Here is a 12,876-nt window from a genome sequence, read left to right as displayed (position 1 = left end):
TATTGTAGTTGAAACTCCAAAAGAGCTCACTTCCAACTTGGTAACTAATTATTATCATCAATTTATTTCTCTGTTGAGGAGACACCCCGGGACAGCCATTGGCTAGAAGGGTGTGAGTAATGAGTTTAATGAATACAATGTTAAGCAATTAGGATTCCTCAGTTTAAAAATGTTTCCCTTAGGCAGAGTAAAATATTTATAAATTCTGAGAGTACTTAAAAATCATCTTTAACTTATATATGTGTATTTCATTTTTATTTGTGTAGTTAATATTTCATACCTTAGGTCATTTTCCATTCTAAGAAGTTCTAAACCTCGAGTCCCTCGGAAAACTTCTTAGCCTGGTTCTATTGTATATTAATATTCACATTTATTTATATATAAAATTTATATTTCTAATCACTTATTAAATGAACTATTAATCAAAATCAGTTATGAAAACAATATTGTTATATTAGGTAGCTGGCTGTTGTCCTGGAGTAATGTGCACTAATCCAAATTAACACATTGTAAGAGCAAGTCCACATGCTGCAAAAAAAAAGTGCACAACTGTTGCATTGCTAAATTGATTGAAATAAAAACTTCTGCAGTGAATTTGTAAAAAAACTTAGCCAGCCATAGTGAAAGCAGAAATTAATTTATCTTATTTTAGTAATGTCAGTGTTACAAGCAGCAATAGTGTCAGCAGCATTGGCTCAATCAAAACTTGAAGTTGCCAACTGGAGGAAGAACTTTCAAAGCTCTAGTTAACTGATTTCAAGTGAAGGGAATTGGGGTTTCCTGGATATTTCAGCCTGCATGCAGATCAGCCCATCGACATGTGTCAGCCACAGTGCAAGAAAGCCAAAAAATAAAACTAATAAAATAAAGTTCCATGTCTACCCGTAACTCTTCATCTTGCCTCCATGGTCTTCCCCACATTGGCAGTCTGACTGGTCTGTAGTTACCCATGTCACTCTTAAAACCACCTTTTATGTATTGGCCCAATTTCTCCAGTGATTGCCCTCATTAACCTGGGTGGTTCAAAGCAATTTCTAGCACCTCCTTCAAAATTACTGGGTAACCCATCAACTCCAAGTTTTTCTAATAAAGTTTTTATAGAAAGAGAAAATATTCTCTTTCTAAAAACAGAAATTAGAAAGTTTCTTCTAATAAACAGTCATCTCTAATTACATTATCACTAATTTTCTTCTCCTTAGCCTCTCTTTACTATGAAGGAGCCTTCATCTGTAAAGATTAATGCCAAGTACCCATTCAATTCATCAGCAATCAGTTGGGCTGAGACTTTTCCACACCGATTATGCAAGGTTCCAATTTGATTTATATAATGCATGGTAAAAGAGAACATAGTTAGTACAATGCAAAATGTCACACTCTGACATAAGTAGTTAATGCACCAAAGAATATCCTCCCCAGATGTTTTCTAAAAGGTGAAAAATTTGTCCATTTTTCAGAATTAAATATCCAAATTTGAAACAATAATATAAAACTATTAAGTTAGCATGACAATTGACATTACGGTAATGCAACATTCATACATTTTACATCTAGTATTGTCAAAGTTAGATGCAAAAATGATGTTTTTGTAATAAAAAGCTGCCATAGTCAAGTTGTCAAGTGTGAGTATATGGTACCCTGGTCCTAGCCTGTATGTCTGCTAAATTGGTGCTATTCTTGTATTTTCTTTATACTCCACTCACCCTCTGTAGCCAAACCAGAGTATAAATAGTAAATTTATTTACTTTATTTTAGTGAACCTTCAATTCAATACAAACTATACATTTGCACATGTAGTACTTATTGAAATAATGGTGTTACTGTTTTTGGGCCTAAAATAATCAAGGCAAGCAGAAGCCTTTTATTGGAAACAGAGCAAATATTTTATTTTCTCATTCAGCAAAATGCATGTGTTTATAAGAAAGAATATTTGAAAGAGTGATCATTAGAAAATATCACATTTATGATGAAATTTGAATGCAAAATATGCATGGCATTTTTAAGTATTGGATATGGGTGCTCTGCCAACGTAAAGGAAAAAAACAAAATACCATGAGCGTAGGATACTCCCCTACATGCACTTCCTTATGGGATATCCCTCCACTTGCTCTAAGAACCAAACTAACTGCGACATTGGGCATCAGACCTGGCAGTATGTTGTTTTGCCACTGCATATAGGAACATGTCACGCCATCTCAGTTCCTGGACACTGACAGGCAAATGTGACTACGCACTACATAGAAAGGGAGCGCGCACCCACACACACACTACTATTTTTCTGCCTCTGGGAGTGGCAGCCATCCAAAGAGATACTTGGAGTACCACAGCAGAATTATGATGGGAGCCATGTGTTGTAGCCATGTTTTGTACTTAGAGTACATAATGTATGTTACAGTCAGTGTGTATAATCTGTTGATGAAAGCCTTGGAAAGCTCCAAAATTTGTAATTATAGATCATTTTACTCTATTTTAATTTATTATTGCATTGCTTTTATGTAATTTAATTTTTAAGTACACAGTTAACATTAAATACTGATTTAGTTTAAAGAAAATTTACATTTTCTTTTGTTCCAACTTGTATTATATTTTATGTTCATGACCACCACTTGGCTTCTTCATTATATTTTAATGTCTTATATCATTTGGTTATGCTAATTAATTTTAATCATTTGATGTTTAATTTTAATCATGTTAAACCTGTTCCTTATGATTTAGTTAAATGTTAATTTGCATTTTGGCTATAAACATATCCAAACTTTAAATTTAAACTTACAAGTTTAAATTTGAAGGTGTGGACCATGACACTTTTTAATTCTCAAGGTTTCATTCTCTTCGTTATTTACTATATGAAAAATATAAAAATTCACTATATGAAAAAGGAGTTCACCAATATTGATCTTCCCTTGAAGAGGCAGTGCTTGTTGGTTCCCAGTTCTATTTTTATTATTTTATAGAGTGGTTCTCATTCTTTAGTGTGTGTGGGCATGCATCTCTTTAAGCTGGGAGTCATGTGGTGAGTGTTGCTTTGTTTTATAGGACTGACTTGCCCAGGTGGCTGTGCAGTGATCACTACTGGACCCAACTGAAAAATTTTATTATTGACTAATAGTTGTAGCATGATAAGTGATTCAAATGGAGCCAAACTTGCTGGAATTTGCCAGGACCAATACCTGCCATATAGAAACACTTGATAGGACTTTGTTGAGCCACCAACACTGTCCATGGTGAAAATCAAGGTGGTTTGAATGAAAAGGATCAAGGGTGGAATTCTGAGGGATACTCAGCATGGTTTTGTAAAGGGAAAATCTGGTTAGCTATTTTGACAGGGTCACTCAAGAGCTGGACTTGGGGAATAATTTTGATGTTATTTGGATTCAGCACAGCATTTGACTCAGTTGCTTTATAAGCTGAACAGGCTGGAATCACAGGGAAAATCCTTAGATGGATAGCAGGATGGCTTCAGTGCAGGAGGCAGAGAGTTGTGATAAATGGTTATTCCTCAGATTGGGTTGATGTAAGAAGTGGGGCTCCCCAAGGATCGGTATTAGGAACATTGTTGTTTTTGATTTTCAAAAATGACATGGATGAAGGGATAGAGAGCGTGATATCTAAATTTGCAGATGATGTAAATATTGGTAGAGTAGTTAAAATGATTTCCGCTAAGTTCTTCAGAATGACCTAGATAGACTTCAGAGATGGTCAGAAAAATGGCAGCTATGCTTTAATTCAGCAAAGTGTAAGGTATTGCACCTGGGGAACGGTAACCCCAAAATAACTTATACACTTGGCAGAGTTGAAGTAAAGCCGGTAATGGAGGAAAGGGACTTGGGTATTACGATATGGTCAGATATGACGTTCTCCGAGCATTGTAGAGTGGTTGCAAGGAGGGCTCATGGTGTCCTACTGATGATTTATCGCACAATCATTAGTAGAGATAAGGACGTCATAATCCCATTATATAAGGCTTGGCTGTGTTCAAGTGCGGAGACCGGACCTAAAGAAAGACATTGTTCTTGAAAGGGTCCAAAGACGGGTAATTCGCCTGGTGAGATCGGCAAAAGGGTATCCATATGAGGAAAGACTTCGAATATGTGAGTTGCAGAGCTTGGAAACTAGGCACCTTAGAGGAGACTTGATTGAGGTGCTTAAGGCTCCGAGAGGGATACACAAAATGAATAAGGATGAAATTTTCATGGTTATAAATGATGCTAGTATTAGGAGCCATAATTTCAAGTTATGGGGCAGGGAGTTGTTAAGATTGGATTGCAGGAAGTTTTATTTTAGCCAGTGAGTTATAAATTACTGGAATAAGTTACTTACATGGGTGGTAGAGGCTGACAGTCTTAGGAAATTCAAAGGTCAGCTGGATAACTACCCAAGGGAGGAGGGAATGCATAGGTTGTCCATTTCCTTTTCTCGTATTTTTTGTTATTTTATTTTTTTTTATTGGTTGGTGCAGAATAAGCCATAGACTTCCTTGCACCATGTGGCCATTACTAATAATTTCATGAAATCTATCTGCTCATCTTGAGCCAAAGGAAGCAAAAAGTGGGATATCATGCTCTATTTTTTTCAGCCTGGTCTGTACTTGTTAACAGGAGAGACTTCTTCTACGGGGATACGATACACTTAAATAGAAAGAGTGCAAGAATATTTGCTGATGCTAACGAGGCAGTGTGCGTGTCCGAAAATTGCTAGCTTGGGAGGGATAAAAGGACTAATAGATTAACAGTAGCCGCTGGCAGAGATTAAAGTGATTCTTGCACTGCTTCTATTGAATGAGCAGCAGCCTGGAAAACAAAATGCAGGGTATTTCAGAGACTGCTGAGAGTCATTGCAGTACAAGTACACACACACATGGGTTGTGTTAGGGTAGCTAGGAATAGGAACAGGTGCATGTATACTTGCGTATACACCAATGCTAGGAGTTTGGTGAATTTGAGGTGTTGGTCAAGATATCAAAGACGTGGTGTCACACAGATATAAGGAATACAGAACTGGAATTGGGGGAGCACAATGTGTATAGAAAGGAACATACAAAATCCAAGGAAATGCAGCCAGTCGACATCGCTGGACAGTGCAGTGTCGAATCAGTTTGGTGTGACATAAGCACTGGGATATCAAAATTGAGAGTAGGAGTGTGTTATAGGCCCAATGACTCTGATGAGTATAATAAGAAACTGTACAGGGAAATAGAGTGGGCCAGTAAATTAGTCTTATAATGGAGGATTTTAATTTCCTGAATATTGACTGGAAGTTGTGGGTTGGTCACTCACACACTAGTAAGGCTTTTGTGGATTTATTGGTGATTGTTTTTTTACAGCAGCATGTTCGGAGGCAACCAGAGGGAGTAACACTCTTGATATTATTATCAGTACTGATTATTCATGTATTAAGAATTTCCAGATAAAGGAACCACTAGATGGCAGTGATCACAGTGTGCTGAAGTGGGATTTACTCAAAGAGGTAACTACCATCAGGGGTAAAAGGAAGGGTTTTTGCTTTCGTAAAGGTGACTACGGTGGTCTGAGGCAGTATTTCTATATGGTGGGACTAACTCATGATGTTACCAACAGCAAATTCTAAATGGGAGGAATTCAAAGAATTAATCTTGGCTTTACATACTAAGAAATATTGTTCAAGGTTTAGGCCTAAATGGATGCTAGATGAACTAATGAGACATGGGGTAGAAAAGAAAAATGCACGGGATACAAATAAATTAATGGCAGACATGGAAGGTTATGATAGATATAAGCTGGTCTGTAACCGAGTCACAAAGGAGATTAGGCAGACAAAAGCCGATTATGAGAAATCTTTGGCAAAGGATGCAAAGAAAAACAGCAAAGAGTTGTTTACCTATGTAAACTTTAGAAGAAAAGGGATGAATAAGATTGGTTCACTTCATATTGATGGTTTAACTGTTGATGATCCTGCTCAGGTGGTTAACAAACTAAATGAGTATTTTGCATCTACACATGAGGAGTTATTCAGGGAGGGGAATGCCCAGAGGTGAATTAAACTCTGGCAGTGAGCTGGATGATTTTGTAATAACAGAGGAAAGTGGAGAAGAAATTGTTGAAGATAAACATAAGAAAAACACCTGGGGTGGATGGGATCTATCCAGTTATATTAAAGGGGGCAGCAAAGGAAGTACCCTTGAACTGGAGATGTGCAAATGTGACCCCAATTCACAAAGGAGGATCAAAAGGCGACAACGAGTAATTATAAACCTGTGAGTTTAACTTCTGTTGCAGGAAAATTAATGGAGACACTGGTTAAAGAAGCACTGCAGGATCATCTAGACAAGACTTCAGTTATAGCACGGACATAACATTGTTTTGTTAAGGAGAAGTCTTATCTCACCAATTTGAATGGATACTACAATGTGGTCACAAAGGAATTGGATGCAGAGAATAACTTTATCATATATTTGGATCTTAAAAAGGCTTTTGATACTGTTGCACATGGAAGACTGCTGCACAAATTGGAGCAGTGTGGCATTGGAGGCAAATTGCTGCTATGGATAAAGGGGTGGTTGAGGGGGAGAAGACAGAGAGTGGTAATCAATGGACACTGCCTCATCGTGGACTAATGTTATCAGTGGAGTCCCTCAGGGTTCAGTATTGGGTCCATTATTGTTTTCTGTATTTATAAATGATATTGATGATGGTATATCAAGCTTAATGTCCAAGTTTGCAGATGATACGAAGGTTGGCAGGGTTGTCAAGGACACTATTGACACTATGCTGCTGCAACAGGATCTGGAAAGGTTGAGCAGATGGGCTGAGAGGTGGCAAATGAAGTTTAACATTGACAAATGTAAAGTACTACATATGGGAAGCAGTAACCCCAGAGCAACATATCAACTCTGTGGTACTACACAGACAGTGGTAGAGAATGAAAAGGACCTGGGAATAATTGTGCAGGCAGACAGTCTGCAAGAGTAGCTCATGGTGTCTTGTCAATGATATACAGGAATTTTTCTAGCAGGGATAAGGAGGTGATTATCCCCTTGTATAAGGCAATGGTCAGGCCACACCTTGAGTACTGTATACAGGTCTGGAGGCCTCATTTTAATAAGGATGTAGAGCTGTTGGAACAAGATTAGTGAATGGATCGAAGGGTTGCTCTTACAAAGAAAGGCTTAAGTTTTGCAGATTACAGTGTCTGGGCACTAGGCACCTGCAAGGTGATCTGATTGAGATGTATAAAGCCTTGAATGATTTGAGCATGCTCGATGCTGATGGGATTCTTCCTCTTGCTCAGAATAATCACCTGAGAGGGTATAAATTCAAATTGAGGAAAGACAGATGTAGGACAGATGTCCGGAAGTTTGCCTTTAGCCAGCAAGTAGTTGATTGCTGGAACAAACTTCCATCTGTTGTTGTGGAAGTTGATAGCTTAAATAAATTCAAGGCAGAACTAGACAGATATTTGGAATGAATGGATCAGTGAAATGGGAAGGTTTTTTTTTTTTTGGCTGATGCTGTATAAGCTTGCTTTCTTGCATCATGTGCTCTTCCACCTGTGGTTCAGTAACTGCATGGATGTCAGGTTGTCTGCTGGAAGAATTCCTGGTTGCATAAGGCTTGGCCACCACTATCTATAATTCCCCCACAAGACAGTGCCAACCAACCTCATTCCCCCACTGGCTAGTTAATGACTATCTTTATGACTAGTGATCATTGGCTGATTACTTTTGGTGTTACCAATTCCACACCAAATCTAATTTGTTGGAAAGACATGGCCCGCTATGTAGTTAGTTTTGTGAGCTGAGAGGCATCTGGTGACAATGCTAGGCACATGATCCAGAAAAACCAAACCTTTTGCATGGATTCCAACCAAAAAGTGAACTTTGCCCAAAACCTCTTGCAATGTGCTTCAGATGCACCTCCATGAAAGAGATTACACCACCTTCTACAAGCTGTCTCTTGGTAAACATGGACTTACAGTGCAAAGAACTGCTCTGAAGGCTGCTTGCAAAAAAAAAAAAGTGTTTTAAAGTAGAGGTCCTGGCAAAGGCTAGTGGGAACCAAGGATAACATAGAGCCCTGCAGCATTATTTGCATGATCCTCAGGCATAGACTTGGAACAGCTGATACCAATTGGGAGGACAAGCTGGAGACCACATAATGGAGAGATTATGACTGAGATCCAAGACCATAAAATCATTTGTAATCATCTACCAAACAACAGAGATGGCCAGATAATTGCTGGGAATAACTCCCATTGTGTTTAAAGGCTGACTTCACCATCCATGAGGTTGAGGATGCTATTCAGGTCGAGTGTGTCAACGCTCCTCGCCTTAAAATCATTGAAGGGTAGGCAATCACTGCATGGTGGACACAAACTTTTGTGTCATCAACAGGGTCTGCCTCCTGCTCTGCTAAGGCCCTATAGCCTTACTGTGGGTAAGCTGTTTGAATGATTGCTTTTTCTGCAGTTTAAATTGGTTTATGAAGACAGGTCTTAATGCTCTTAACCAGTATGGATTCATTTTGGTTTGTCCACCATAGGTGGACAAACCAAAATGAATGCGAAGTAGGTTTTTCTCACCGTGGTCTATGTTGTTAACAGGAGAGACTGCTTCTAAAGGGATGGGATACACTTAAATAGAAAGGGTGCAAGAATATTTGCTGATGCTATTGAGGCACTGTTAGGTGGGTCCGAAAACTGCTAGCTTGTGGGGAGGGGAAAGAAACAGACTAATAGATTAACAGTAGCTGCTTGCAGAGGTGAAAGTAATTCTTACACTGTTTTTATTGGAATGAGCAACAGTCTGGAAAACAAGGTGCTGGGAGTCATCACAGAACAAGTAAATACACGGGCTGTGTTGGGTAACTAGGAATAAGATCAGGTATATGTATATTTGCACGTGCACCAATGCTAGGAGTCTAGTTAATAAATTTGATTAGTTTGAGGTGCTGGTTAAAACATCAACAGCAGATATTGTTGGGATAAGAGACATGGTGTCAGATATAAGAAATGTAGAATTGGAATTTGAGGAGTACAATGTGTACAGAAAGGATAGGTACTGTTAGTTAAAAAAACACATGAAATCGAAAGAAGTGCATATCTCGTTGACATAGGTAGACAGTGCAATGTCGAGTCAGTTTGGTGTGACATAAGCACTGGGAGATCAAAATTGAGAATAGGAGAGTGTGTTTTAGGCCTAACGCCTTTTATGAGTACAATGAACAACAGGGGAATTGAGTGGGGCCAGTAAATCAGTTCATTTTATAATGGGGGATATTAACTTCCCAGTTATTGATTGGAACTTGTGGGTTGGTCACTAGCAAATTAGGATTCATTGGATGATTTCTTTCTACAGCAGCACGTCCAATATGCAACCAGAGGGAGTAATATTCTTGATCTGATTAGCAGCAGTGATTATCCATGTATTAAGAATCTGCAGATAAAAGGAACCACTAGGTGGCAGTGATCAGTGTGCTGATATGGGATTTACTAAAATATGTAACTACCATCAGGGTCAAAGGAAGGGTTATTGCTTTTATAAAAGTGACTATGGTGGTCTGAAACAGTTTTTAAATTTTATACAGTGGAACCAACTGATAATGTTACCAACCACAAATTTTAAATGGGAAGTATTCAAAGAATTAATCTTGGAAGCTACTAGGCTTTTCATACCAACTAAGAAATACTGTTCATGGTTTAGGCCTACATGGATGTCAAATGAACTAATGAGTATTGTGGCAGAGAAGAAAAATGCATGGGATGCATATAAATTATCAGATGACACAGAAACTTATAGTAAATATAAGCTGGTCTTCAAATCACAAAGGAGGTTAGGCAGGCTAAGGCAGATTACGAGAAATCCTTGGTGAAAGATGCAAAGAATTCTTTACTTATATAAACTCTAGAAGGAAGGGAATGAATTAGATTTGTCCAATTGATGTTGATGATCCTGCTCAGGTAGCTGACAGACAATGAGTATTTTGCATCTACATTCACACATGAGGAAGGTGAATGCCAGAAGTTTATTGAACTCTGGCAGGGAGCTAAATGATTTTGTAATAACTGAAAGCAAAGTGGAGGAGAAATTGTTGAAGTGAAACATGAGAAAGGCACAAAGGATGGATGGGATCTATCCAGTTATATTAAAGGAAGTAAGCAAACCCTTAGCCATAATTATGGGAGGTGGCCATGGACTGGAGATGTGCAAATGTATCCCCAATTCACAAAGGATGACATGAGTAATTACAGACCTGTTAGTTTAACTTCTGCTTCGGAGAAATTAATGGAGGCACTGGCTAAAGAAGCAATGCATGATCATCTAAACAAGACTGCAGTTATAGTTCAGATGCAGCATGGGTTTGTTAAGGAGAAATCTTGCCTGACCAATTTGATTGGATGATGTGGTCACAAAGGAAACGGATGCAAAAAATAATTTTGATATCATATACTTGGATGGAAGACTACTGTACAAATTAGAGCAGTATAGCATTAAGGGCAAATTACTGCTTTGGATAAATGGGTTGTTGAGTGGGATTCAATGAACACTGCTCTTCGTGGACTACCCCAGGGTTTGGTGTTGGGTCATTGTTGTTTACTGTATTTATTAATAATATTGATGAAGGTTATCAGGCTTAATGTCCAAATCTAAAGACGATACGGAAGAGTGGCATGGTTTTTAATAACACTAATAACAGTATGCTACTGCAACAGGATCTAGAAAAGTTGAGCAGATGGGCTGAGAAGTGGAAACTAAAGTTTAACATTGACAAATGTAAAATACTGCATATGGTAGCAGTACCCCCTAAGATGACTCTTCCTATGATTAAAGCCAGCTCCTTTCAAAATCGGCCAGGTGGTAGGCAATGGCATACCACCACATTATCTGATGCCACAGAGACCATAACAAAACCACCTCCAAAAACTGCTGTTAAAGGAAAACCTGCGACTAGGTCTTCGATGGGATCAGTAAACTTTTAGGCATGACATTTTGCGATACCGCTAGTATAGCACATGATCGTGCAGTTGGAGGAATTTGTTGGTGGCCACAACAGCTCCTCATGGAACTATGTGACTGGAAGAACCCCTGAGTAATGTGTCACCTGTGTGGTACTACACTCGGGTAGTGGAGAATGAAAAAGTCCTGGGAGTAATCATGCAGACAGATATGAAGTGTTCTGAGCAGTGAGACAGTCTGCAAGAGTAGCTTATGGTGTTTTGTTAATGATATACAGGAATTTTTCTAGCAGGGATGAGGCGATTATCCCTTTGTATAAGGGAATGGTCAGGCCACATCCTTGAGTACTGTGTACAGGTCTGGAGGCCTTATTTTTGGAAGGATGTGTAACTGCTGGAATGAATACAGAGAAGGGCAATGAGATTGGTAAATGCAACAAAGGGTTGCTCTTATGGAGAAAGGCTTAATTGCAGTGTCTGGAGACTAGGCATCTGATTGAGGTGTATAAGGCCTTAAATGTTTTGCATAAGCTCAATGCTGATGAGATTCTTCCTCTTGCCTAGATTAATCACCTGAGGGGACAGATTCAAATCGAGCAAAGACAGTTGCAGAATAGATGTGTGGAAATTTGCCTTTAGTCAGTGAGTGGTTGATTGCTGGAACAAACTTTCATCTATCGTTGTGGAAGTTGACATCTTAAATAAATTCAAGGCAGAACTAGAAAAACATTTGGAGGGAATGGATGGGTGAAATAGGAAGGTTTTTTTTTTTTTTTTGTCTGATGCTGTAAAAATTCTGCATTCTTTCTTAACATTTCCCTTACCTCTTAGAGTGACTTGTATAGGTCTGGTATTTCATGATATGAAACTAATCAACCTTCACATGTAACTGATATTTCTGTTCACACATTTTTTTTGGATTATAAAATTTAAACAGCAAAAAAGATAAGCAATCAGTAACAAACAACATGGAACGCACAAATTGCAACTAACACAATGCGTGCAACTGAGATACGGAGTAACAAGTTTATGAAGCTTAAAAATAGGAAAGAAGAGAAGATTTCATGGAAGAGGAAACACATTTCACCATAATAAAACTGCACATTGTTTTATGATAGTGAACTCCAGAAATGTGCTTTAGAAAAATATCACAAAGGCATTCAAAATTGATTCTTATAACCAAACATATGATAACGATGAAGTGTACTGTATTTTAATGATTTCTATTGGTTTTTTAAATTAAAGCAGCCGATTCTACTAATCAGTGATCATGTCAACTGGCAGCTACTTATTTCACTTTACAATGGGCTTAACATTGTCCCCGACTGGACCATGTGGTCCTTCCTCTCAGTCAATAGTAGCATTTGTAAACGTGTTTTGTTTTCACATCCTTTAGTTGAAGTGATTTTTTGTGTTTCTAAATGCTAGTGCTGAGATATGACAACTTCATTTCATGAAGCTGTCACATCTGAATGTTAACATTCAGCCAGTTCATTCCATTCATGAACTTCATTTTATAAGGAGTGGAGGAAACACAACAGCAATTTTTTGAAAAATGAAAAAGATGTTTGTCAAGTGAAAAATTTTTTTTTACTTAATCTTTTACTTTCTGAGCACTTTATATTAATCCTGATTGATGCTGACTTTAACGTGTGGATCAGTGAAAGTTCTGCACATGATTGCTGCTGCTTTTTTTTTTTTAATACAGTAGAGCATTGAAAATCCGATAGTCAATAATGCGAACAAGCTAGCATTTATTTTTTTTATGCTGATGTCATAAAATAATTACAGTAAGCGCTGATTATCGATTATTGTGGCAAAGTTTATGAATTCAATTTTGATTCTATTAAACGGCAATTCTAATCAGTAAAAAATTATCCACATGCTATAAAAATGAAGATATAAAGCACAAATTTACACTTTTATTACCTTGCCAATTAACAAAATTAA

General features: G+C 37.9%; 1 protein-coding gene across 1 annotated transcript in view; it reads left to right on the top strand.

Moving 5' to 3' along the window:
- Positions 1–12,876, top strand: part of LOC150091578 (DNA mismatch repair protein Msh3-like) — a 274,897-nt gene that overhangs the window by 261,217 nt on the left and 804 nt on the right. The gene's annotated exons all lie outside the window — the stretch shown is intronic.

The sequence above is a fragment of the Mastigoproctus giganteus genome, chromosome 1 (assembly GCF_048544385.1).
Source record: "Mastigoproctus giganteus isolate SK-2022 chromosome 1, ASM4854438v1, whole genome shotgun sequence".
Taxonomy (NCBI): Eukaryota; Metazoa; Arthropoda; class Arachnida; order Uropygi; family Thelyphonidae; genus Mastigoproctus; species Mastigoproctus giganteus.
The sequence above is the reverse complement of the archived record's forward strand: the minus strand, read 5'-3'. Positions and strand labels throughout refer to the sequence as shown.